Source organism: Anser cygnoides, chromosome 2, assembly GCF_040182565.1.
Source record: "Anser cygnoides isolate HZ-2024a breed goose chromosome 2, Taihu_goose_T2T_genome, whole genome shotgun sequence".
Classification (NCBI taxonomy): Eukaryota; Metazoa; Chordata; class Aves; order Anseriformes; family Anatidae; genus Anser; species Anser cygnoides.
The window spans coordinates 134,870,167-134,882,175 of NC_089874.1; the positions used below are offsets into that span (position 1 = coordinate 134,870,167).

General features: G+C 34.9%; 1 protein-coding gene across 12 annotated transcripts in view; it reads left to right on the forward strand.

Annotated features, from left to right (window-relative positions):
- Positions 1-12,009, forward strand: part of RALYL (RALY RNA binding protein like) — a 425,404-nt gene that overhangs the window by 31,628 nt on the left and 381,767 nt on the right. The gene's annotated exons all lie outside the window — the stretch shown is intronic.

A 12,009-nucleotide genomic window follows, 5' to 3' on the forward strand; every position in this document is an offset into this window, starting at 1 on the left:
ATTTTTTGATTTTCTAGTTTTCTGTATAGCTATAATCTCTCTTGCTTTGTAGGGTGTGTGTAATAAATGGGGTTTGAAATTCCTTAAACACTTTAGCTTCGCTTCAGCTATTAATCTCATCAGCCATTTATTGGTTTCTATGCTACAAAGCAATGGAGATTATCCTTTAATTAATTCCATTGAGGGGTTCAGCTGCCACTATCAACCACACTATGGTTTCATAAATTAATCTTGTGGGGGAAATATAATGCAATTTATTATAACATTTATATTAAAATGCAAATAACAATAGTTGAAATCCTGTGTAACAAAAAGATATACATGTATAAATATATGTCTCCCAAATGCAGTAATCAAAAGAACACTTGCATGTTCTTGGTTTTTTATATTTTCTTTAATTCTGTGCTTTAAGGATATTTTAGAATCCATCAGAAAAGACAAATATATTTTCTTGACTCCCACATATGTATCTGTCTTAAAAATTATGAAAGAACATCTTAAATCCAGACATCTGAGAAATGTATTATTGATTTATAGAGATCTGCTTGAGGTATAACTTGCCCTCTCATTCATTTGTACTATTGTAACTTTGTAAATTATAATAATACACATCTGGACATGATAACCTTTTTATATTGTGAGTACTTGAAGGACAAGAGTACCTACTGCCTAAAGTATTGCCAACATATTTTGATCTCTAGAAGCTGAAAGTGCCTGGCACGGCCACCTTTCTGTGTCAGACAACAGATTACATTAAAATTATGTTAACTATTTCAAAATTAATTTGGGTGTAAGCAGAACAAGTTTCACTCTGCACAATGTGCAGATGTACTTTCTTTGAAGTCGTTAAGTGTTAAGTTTTCAACTGTACCTAACATTTGATGGAAGCAGAAGAAGAAAGTAGAGAGGTGAAGATGTTTGTTTTATGTTCACCCATTTTAATGTCAGTAGCTATGCAGGAATTCCAGATCAGTTCACACTGAGAAAACAAAGTGGTGTTATCAGCAGTGTTCCTTTTCTGAGTACCACTTTCAGTAAGATTTCTTGCAGATTGGCAATCTTATCAGTGCCAAGAAATTAAACAGACTGTATGTTCTGCCTAAAAATCTACATATAACATTATTAATTAAGTTAATTAATTAAGTAGAATCCTCAAGACAATCTGCATAAATAGATTTATTAAACCCCTGAGCGCTGTAAGATGTTGCAAAGCCTCTTGGTGGATTTGAAGTAAATCCTAATATTTCACTGATCTGGGTGAAGAAATTCAGCTTAACATGGAAAAATGTTTTCTGTATTAATTATAATTTTTTTGTTATCAGAAGTATTGAGTTATTCTTCATCTTAATAGATACAATTTTCTGTAATTAATTAATTAATAATATGAGAAATGATTCCATTATTTAAGCTGTTTTCTGGTTGTGTATGTCCAGCGTATTGATCATGTTTTGCAACTACAGAAGAGGTCTGTGTTTGCTAAAATATTACTAAATGTGCTGCTTTGAGAATTTGCGGTGTATAACAAAGGGAATTACAACTACTTTCACCTAAAAGCTGATGGAAAACACCATATGGTTTAAATCATAAGCCAGCACAGAACAGAACTGATATAAAAACAGGATGGTGCCACCTATCCCAGCTCTGATATGTCAGTGATGTGCAGATGTATTTGTGTTGTGAAGACTATTTAAAAATAGCAGCAAAATTACATTCTCAGTGAAAGCAGCCGTGGGGAAGGCATGTATTTATTTAAGTAGATAACAGCAAGGACATGCTATTTAAATGCAATCCACCTAAAAAAAGCTACCTCTCAGAACTGTTCAGGAGCTGCTACTACAGTCCCTGGGTTGCGGTCACCCTCCAGGCTAAATGCGTTTGCTTAGTGGGAGACCCTGAGAAAATTCGCTACCGAAAACCAGTGTATACCTACCAGTACCTGCTTAGCATTTGTAGAAGAAAGAAAAAGCTTCATGTCTTAAAAAATTAAGATACGTTTTTTTAAACTGTGTTTACAAATGAGTCTTAGTTTTTGTTGCTTTGTGGATTCTTTTAGTTGTGCTGTGTCAATGACTCTTGTTGGATTTCCCAATTGATACAAAGTAGCAAGACTCTGCCAAATATTTTATAGAAAATTGGTAACAGCAGCGTTAGAAATATAAAATACTCTCTAAGCATCAACTTTGTGATCCTATTCGATAATTTCTGTTTTAATATTAGCAGTAGCTGTTAAAATATTTTGACTCAGGTTGCCTATATATATTTTCAACTAATATAATATGGTGAACAGAAAAACAGTGGATCTACCAACAAACCTGACTTTCATCACATTTGGACTGAATATTTGGTGCTAATATGTGGAAGAGGCCAGAATTTTCACAAGTTTATCTTTGTGACTAATAATAGCTACGAATTCATGCTAACGTAAGTATATATAGTTTACCATCTACGCTGTCTAACAGTTCATCTGAAGATTGGATGAGAAGCAAAAACAGTTCATAGAATAAGAGAAATTGAAAGCATAGATGAAAGCCTACTCCGTCAAATTGTCCAGGAAGAGACATGATACTCCCAATTTATTAATGCTGGTTTTGATACTGTACTTAATTATATAATAGAAAAATTATGACAATTTAATTATAGTGTATAGGTTCTAATGAACCTGAGTCTTTTGGATTCTAGCCAATAAAAATGATTTAATATTTGCTTGTCTTATTTTTATCTGTAGAATTCAGTGCCTTGAAGTTAAAGAACAAAAACCTGTCCTATTACAAACCAAAGCTCATGTCTTACAGATTCATATCTTTGCCTGTGATGGACTCTTTAGCAGCTTGTTATCATTCTCATCATATAATATTAAATGACTAATCAAATGGAAAAACAGGTTGTTACATGCAAATCCCCGTCTCAATAATTATTTAAATCTTTGAAACAAGATACGTCATGGATAGGGCCATGCAGTAGCCCTTTGATATACTTTAAGTTTTAATTTAGGATCTTAAAAGGAACAGAAAATATTTGTTGAGAACTTTTCAGTGACAAATTAAGATAACTAGGAATGCTAGGAATTACTGCTTGTATATTTTTTCAGGTAGGCTCTTTACATGTAGGTTATAGGTTCCATTTTGCCTACAAGTCTCTGCTTTCCTTTTCCTTTTTATGTCTGTCTTGGGCCAGCTCTCTAGCAGCTGGTGGCATAGGGCTAGCAGAAAGTGCTATTCGTGACCATTCTCCCATGATTAGGCACAGGAACACTGGGATGGAACCATTAGTATCACTTACGACTTGTTACCTGGCCTTTCACATTGTCTTGGTTGCACTGATTCATTGAAGCACTTGGAACTTCATGTAATGGCTTCTCCCTCTTGATTTAATGTGTATAAGCCTGACACCTAATCAGCCACACATCCAAGCATGTTCTAGCTTAGATTGCATGAAGAAAGTGTAGATGTTGCCTGCTGTGAAGTCACACATGGTTAGGTCTGTCTCCGTAATCAAACAGTTGTAGCAGCACGATGCACAGCAACAGGTCATAGGATGTGTAGAAAGGCCTTTAGGCCCTTTGCTAATTACAACAGCATTAAGAATCTTCATTAAGATGTCAGAACAATTAATCTAGCCCACCACACTCCGAATGGGATTCTGTGTCTTCCCAAAGAAGACAGTAGTGTTACAATGTGTCTTTCTGAATATGATTATTAAAAAAATAAATCCAAAGATCAGGGTTGTGAAGTTAGGGTGAACACCAAGGTACAGTGCCTTAACCTTTATCCCTGAGGTGAGTACGTCCCTGGGATGGGCAGTAGACAATCAGAATGAGTAGCTCTTATTCATTTCAGTGTGAAGGAGTCGGGATACCTGTGCCACAGGTGTATGTGGCATGAGGCTCAGTGAGCAGAGTTGAGGCTGATCATCAGCTCCTCCATTTGGGATTTTCAAAAGTTTTGGTTTGTCTATTTTGAATGGCTACAATTTTCCACTAACCAGTACTGTATACTGTACAATTCAAGGGTTACTTTTGAGATAAACCTCGAGCTGGGGTAAAGAATATTTTAACTTTAAGTTGTTTCCTTTCTTCAGAAGGCAATAAGTGGTAAGTTTTTATATCAGTTCTGTTAATTTGTCAAACTTCAGAGTTTATGATATAGGATATAGGGCTTTCTTGAAAAAGGGCATATGCAGACCTGAAGTCAAAAGGAGGGGAAGGGAAAGCAACCTGACTAGCTCTGGAAGTATAGTATGCTTAATGTCTAGGGTACCTTACTTTGGTAACGCCATGGGAGTAGTTCCTGTGCTGGATCAGGTGAAGAAGTCCTGGTGCAGGACAACATTCAGGGAAAGAGATATTTTCTCTCAATTTTTATTTATTTTATTTTTCTGATCTAAGAATTTAAATGCAAAATGCAATCAATAAGAAGGCTGGTTAATTATGCCTGACAGGAGGACCATAAGGAAGACCTGAATTCAACATTTTGCACAGGACTGATTGCCAGCATTGCGTCTGGGGACAAGTGAGGAAATGGGGACTAATGAAACCTCCAGAATGCCTCCTACTGCCCTCTCTCTTGCACTGCCCAGATTCAGTGGAAACTGAATGTTAGACAAATGAGGAGGTGTTTGTGCTCAAACATTTTGAAGTACTTTATCATACACACGCTTACTGCATCATACACTGAATTTCTCAGGATCAAGGGCTATGAAAGCAGGATGGACAGACAAGATAACTGGAAAGCAGGGTGTAGGATCAAAATGGACAAAAAAGCAATACACCAAATTAAAGCGTTTGGATTTTGTAGAGAATAGAACTAAATACAGGTGTTTGTTTGTTCCCCCCCCATCCATCCCCTCTCCTCCAAATATCTATGTTTTCAAACAAGGTAATTATCAGAGTTCTGTGGAAATCTGTAGAGTTAGGCTGATTTACACAAGCACAAAATCTGACCTAAATAGGAAAATAGCAAAAAAAAAAAAAAAAAAAAGTGTTTCCTTCTCTGTCCTCCAATACTTAATCTTCCTTGAAATGTGAAAGGCTTCTCATATAAAATGAAACCAGATTTAGAAAAAGTGAGAACATCTGAAAAAAAAAAATAATAGGCTGTTCCAGGGATTTGTAATAATGACTATAACACTCTCTTAGATAAAATAGGAGAAAATTTCTGACTGCAAACAGCAGATTCAGTAGCTCTCTGGAGGTTTAATCTTTCACAGATAACAATAAATCTGAGCTGGATAAAGGCCTGGAGCTTTGCAAAATATAAGTTTCTGATGGAATGATGTTGTTCTGTTTTGTGAACTACACCATTTATCCTTATTTCTTTGTAGGTGATGCTTTCTGTGAATTCTTCTGAACTGGCCCATGATAAAAGTAAAAACAGATGCAGGAAGTCTGTATGATAATAAATAATGACTATGCTTGACAAAGTACTTTTGACATTTTAAGAGGGATACCATTGAACAATTTTATCTGGTTTGTTGCTTGACCATGAAAGGACTAATATAGTCCAACTGAAAGGCATCTTTCTTATTGGACTGGGAAAAAAAAAAAAAAAATCACTTGCAGTCCAAATCCACATCCTCTCTGGGAGTTGGCTTTATTAACGAAACACTAGCCTTCCCTGGCATAGCAAAGTCCTGATGGATTTTATTTATTTATTTATTCTTGTCTACAAAAAATCTACATCCTACACAATCCAGATCTGCTTGTGTAGTTAGCCAGAGCTGTAAAAATCTACATGTAAAAGAAAGGCAGTAAGTGATGATTGCATTTTTTTTTTGCACTTGAGCGTATCTGCCACATTTTAGCAGGTTGCTACAGGAAAAACAAACAAACAAACAAACAAAAAACATGCCACCCAATCTAAGGAAGAAAACTAAGGAAATTGAGGTATCAACTTTTTCAGCGAAGGTGTTAAAGGGAAACTTGTCAAGAGAGGCATCAGAGAGTGATCTGGCAGTGTGAGCTGAACTCCAGCGTCCCTGGGAGGGTTACCAAGAACTTCATTGAGATTTGCATGTCTGCAAATTCATTTTTGGACATTCAAAGAACAGAGCAGGTCTGCAAGTAGATCTTCTAGCTAATATAACTCATAACTATAAATAACTGTTTATTCACCAAATATTGTGTTTTGTCTTTTGTCCTCATTTTGAAATAACCCTTTTGTTTTTCATTTAACAGTTGGTCTATATTTCTTGTTTTGGTTTGAGTGGTATAATTCCCTTGATTTTCTTCCAAAAACAGGAATTCTGTCATCCCCCAATATATCTATGAAATTTAGTCTACTTGCCACTCTTCATTATTATATTCTGGTTACCAGTTTTCATTGATGATTTGTTAACAAACTGCATTCATGCATTCTGAGCATTCAGTCTTGCTACCTAATAAGATCACAGATAACACAGATAATAACACCTTTATTTGAGGTGTTTATTTTGAGAAATGTTGCCTCACTGACTTTGCAGTTAAGTTCAAAGCCTAAAATCTATCCACTAAAATGGATATTTTCCCTCCATTATTAATGAAACTCAGTTCCATATCTTTAATATTGCGTGGATAAGAAAATTAAGTGGGTTGTGATATTTACATTCTTGTTAGCTATTTTGCATATGCTATGAGAAAAGCATATCTTTGCGGGCACTGTAAAAAAAAAAAAAAAAAAAAGACTGTGAAATAAAATGAAGAGGAATTAATTTGTTTTTTCTTTGCTTGCATTTATGTAAATCTCATTTCCCTAGACTGGGTTGCATCTATGGCTGATATTGGATGTTCTATTGTCATTTATGAATCTGATTTACAGAAATGAAATTGTTTCAGTTCCGAAGCCTCCTTTTTGCAATAAATATATGTATTTGAATTGAACTTTGTTTAGTTTTCTTCAACCAGGAAATTTGCTTTAAAATTAAGTTTCACAAGCTTATCAGGCTTTTATTTTCCTTTGAAGGTTTTTAATTAATGTATTATTTAAGAAAGTAACTCTGGCATACACTAAAAATCTGAAGTTTCCAATTTATTTACAAAAGAAGTGTATGGGTTACAGGTATCTCTCAAACCATCTGCCGTCTGGGAGACAACACAGATACATAAAATACTGATTTTGCCTAATCAGTGTGCAGCTCTTGACCTTTTGCTGAGTCTCCCACAAGAGTTACCTATCATTTAATGCAAACTATATTATGTGTGCCTGTGATACAGGTATGTCCCATTTAGTGTCTGAAATAGCTAACAATTTAAATATCTTTCAGTTATTAAGATTTCAGGGAAGAGATGTGAGATGTTTGATTTTAATCAAGGGGCTGATCATATCTTATGGAATTTAGTTTAGATTTTGCTGTGAGGAAATATCCTTTTTTTTCTTTTCTTTTTTTTTTCTCTCAATGTATTTGATAAACGTATTAGAAAAATTTCAAGGTCTTCATAAGGCTGTATTTGGTAATATGTGCAGAGACAGGGAAACACAGTGTAAATCACATTTTTTAGTGGACTAAAAGGGAGACTATGACGTTTCAACTAAAAATGCACAGGGAAAATGATGGGTAAGGCAAAGTGTCTATAAGTGTCTATAACTGAGCTCATTTGCCTTCACTCTTGAGAATTTTCAGTACTTTTTTTTTTTTTTTCTTCCTTTTCAGCTAATTGGGGTTGTTTTATTTTAATTAGCTTATTGTCTTTGGAAGAGAACTGGTTTTTGAACAGTTTGGGGAAAAAAGTGTAAGGAAACAGCACCTCAACACCATTGTGTTAGCCCATCAGTAGAAACAGCTGCTGATGTTAGATATGCATGATGGAGAGCATGTAGCAGCACTGTCACTGCTACATTAGCTATGTCAGGAAAAAAAAAAAAAAAAAAGAAAGAAAAAAAAAGTCTGGATTCTTGTTTTTTAAAATCACTTATAAGCAAAGGAAGTATCAAGCAGGATAATTGCAAAAAAGATTTACAAAGAACATTAAATGATGTGGGAAGATACCATCACATTATTGGTAATGCTTTAATTAAAAAATGGAGGATGATTTTATTCTTTGTAATCTGCATACATTAAAGAACTTTTTCTCAAATATATTTGGCATAATACCTTTAATTATTAACCTAATCTAGATACATATTCTCTTCTGTGTTGGTCTTCCTGAGAAACTTGTGGAGAGCTGTTTTACATCTCAAATAAGTTTAGCCTTTCCTATGGTGCAGTGGTCAAGGGTTTATCAAGCGATGGAGCAGACTGTCTACATTTCCCCCAGTGTCTTGACCAGAGTAATGCCTCTTCATGGGGCTATAGGCAAACTTACAAAACAGACACTATAATTACTTCTGGAACAGTAAGCAGAGCCCACAGTGGGGCAGAGAATCGGATGTTTCCTTTAGGACTAGCAGGTGGTACTGGGCTGCAGATGCTCGCACCCCAGAGCTCTCTGCTTGCATGCGGATAGGAGCAGATGAAAGATATGGTCTTTTGTAAGGTTTGCATTGGTCTTCGTGATGGGAAGGAGCATTGAAAATAGTAAATATGTCATGCTGTTAGGAAATAATTTTAAACACACACTAACCTGCAATCTTCTGATATTTTTTTCACCTGCACTATATAATTCAATTTTGGGCATCACAGCTTTTTGGACAGTGTAAAGAAATACACTAAAAACATGTTTTCTGAAATGATTACTCTCATTTATCCTCCTTTTTACTTTCAAGTATTTAATATGATTTATAATATTTATTTAAAGTACAATAAAGGTGAGAGTCTTTATATATTGGAAAAGTAATAAATTTGGGGTGAAAATCATCTCAGGAAGAAAGAAACTATACAGCAGAGCTATTAAACTTTTTGTCAGTAGTATTCAGCCTGTAAGACCTTCACATTCACATGAACAAAATTGGTAATAGAGTGAAGAAAAAGCATATTATATGATGTCTTGTTATACATGTAAAAAAAAAGCTACAAGTGCTGGAAAGTTTATTGCAAGATCTTATAATTAGAATTTTTGCTTCTAGTCTCCCTTCGTACTTCATGTGTTTCCATGAACCACTGATATTTCATGGTGACAATGGAATGGTTAGACACAGTGTATTTGAAATCCAAAGTTTTTGTTTGTTTGTTTTAATATAAGAGATAACATTTTCTATACAAGTTGTTCTTAATACTGTCCTTGACAAAAGTAATTTATTTTTTTCAGTAGAATCTTGAATAAGCTACTAAATTTTTTTCTCTATATAAACAAAGGTCATTTTTTCAAGTGGAAGTTACAGGAAGAAAGTAATCTTTACTATTATGTTTGGTACTTTACCCTTCTAATAATTTTTAAATCCTTAAACATTAACTTTTCATGTTGGGAACTTTCCTACAATAAGTACCTCATCACTGTCCAAAAGGTCATTATTCCTTTTTCATGTTGTTTATTTATTTACATTGGTGGTGTCTGATTCTAGTTTTATTTCTTTTTGTCTCCACTGATTTTGTTGATTTCATTACTCATTCTGCAGATAGAGAAAACAAGTTTTACTAGGATAAATATGAGCAGAAACAGACTCATGAAACCAAACCCTTTATTTTAATATTTGTATAAATGAAAACACTGTTCTTTTCCCTGTCTTTTTCATCCTCCTTACACTGTGGACTTCCTCAGTGCGTTCTGAATTTCTAAATCTTAACATATTAAATGTGACAATTTCTGATTATGCCAATTCCTCTTTTTTTTTTTTCTTTTTTTTTTTTTTTTTCTCCTTCCTTGATATATTCAACTTGGGCCAAACCATAAGAGGTTTATTATATTCATGAAAATGCAGAAGCATTACCTCATTACACTAGAATTTATGTGCAAGAATTAAAAGAGACATTTGGAGGGCTGTTTAAAATAGATATAAATATATCTGCCATGATTAAAGATAAGTAATTTAATTTAACAGAAACTGTTAAATAAACAACATGTTTTAATAGTGGCAGAGTTCTCATGTCAATAAGTGATGCTGCCAGAGGCTTTCAATCAAGCCTCTGTTTTCAGTTGCTGATAACTCTGCCAAATTTAAACCATTGTAGTTGAATATAACCCTCAGAAAATTTGTTAATGTTTTGATAAAAGTAAGCTCTTCCTTAAGAAGTGGTTAAGGAAAATGGCATTGACTAGTTAATGTTAAATAGTTTTATTAACATTTTGTTGTAAAGCTTCCATCTGGTGGCACGTGGGAAATGGAATTTAAAATCTTGCTTGAGACAACTCTGTACTGATGAAAATGTCTCTACTCCCCCTAAGGAAATCTGGCCTTAGAGGTCACTGAGTAAAATGTCTCTGCACATGACAAAACTTGTGAAATCATTGTTTTCCAAATATCCTTTCTATGCTGAACATGCATTACTCCATCAAAGAGCATGTGGAAATAACCCAGTGCATGCACTATCCATACAGGAGACCTGAGTGCCTTTCCTCTCGGCCCTGGCATCACTTTCCCTGTAAACTGGGGCTGCCAGGAGAAGAGAAGAAGGAACTCACAGTTGTGAGTGGACAGGACAGGAGCAAGACTGACTGTGGTAAGGAAAGACTTTAAGGGGAAGAGACAAAATAAACATCCACAGGGAAGATTCTAGAAATTGAGGAGAATAATGGAAATGATGTTAAGGAGAAGAATGGGGGCCTGAGTAGGATAAGAAAGAAAAGTAAAGGTGTGGGAGAAATAGTGGCACAGGAGGAGGCAGACAGGAGTTGGCTGAGGAACATACATTTGGGGAACGATAGCAGTAAGGGAAGGTAGGAGGCCAGGGCAAAGGAGAGTCTCGTGGAAAACTTGGTGGAAAAGTTTAAAATCCCTAGAATATGCTTTCCCTTATTTAGAAAATAGCTATGAAATTTAACAATGCCTTCATTCTCTGAAGGACAGGATGAGCTGGAGGCTAACTGTGTTGCCAGTGTCATTACTGGTTCAAGTAGCTGAAACAGATTCAATGTGACTATCCTTCCTTGCTGAGTACCCAAAGGGACCAGCTTGTTTCAGCAGCATGATATAGCTAATTTTCTTTAAAGCCTTACTGTTACATTGCTTCTGAACAGTGTCAAAGAAGCACTAAGGCTGCAATTAAAGAACACAGAAATTATGAAATACCTGAATTAAGGCTACTCAGTCAACCTGAATTATCACCACAGGTTTGTGCTCATTTTGATTCACTCTTTCACTTGCCCATCACCACATGCTTTTTTACATCCTACACCTCCATTGTCTCCTGCCCTTGTCAGATCCTTCCTCAACAAGCATGTCCACTTGCTGGTGCAGGATTAAAGACTTCAAACTGGTTTTTAGTAAGAGGATTTCCAGAGTGAGCCTTTTGGTTGTTAATGTTTTTAAGATCTGTGTGTGAAAATGCAATTATATGCATACCTTGTTGCTTAATGAGTTTTGATATATGCTATTGATCAAGTACAGTATTATGCCTTGTTTTCTGCCACAGAATTAAATATATATATATATATTACTTTACTCCTTGAGGTAGTAGCAAACAAATTTAGTGAAAAGTGATTCTGTATCTTGTTTTCTATATTACTAAGGTACCACAAGGATAAATAAAGAAAGAAGTATTGTATGCAACTCTATGTCATAATCTAAATGTAATGCTACACAGATTATGAACATTTCTCTGGCTTAATCAAAGACATTAATACTATCAAAGCATTGAAACCACAATTGAAAACACATTATATTAACATGTTTTGAACTCTGTTCTCCTCCAAATACGTTTCCTTTTTTATTTTATTTTTTTTCCCCTACATCCTTGTTGTTAGAGAACAAGGTCATCTATGGTTATGTTAGAGGTTTATTGTTTGTTATTTAACTGTACCTGCTGATCATTGTATATTATTAAGAGCAGGATAGATAACTGTATAGTGGGAAGTGTGAGACTTGTGATGGTACTGGAAACAGTCCCCCAGAAAGCTGCTATTCTGCACAGGAAATCTTTGTAAAGAACCTGCAGATCTTTTGCTGGTTAGAGTATTTTTACATGAAACAGTTCCAAACCATTTTTCTAGAATATATCCACCCA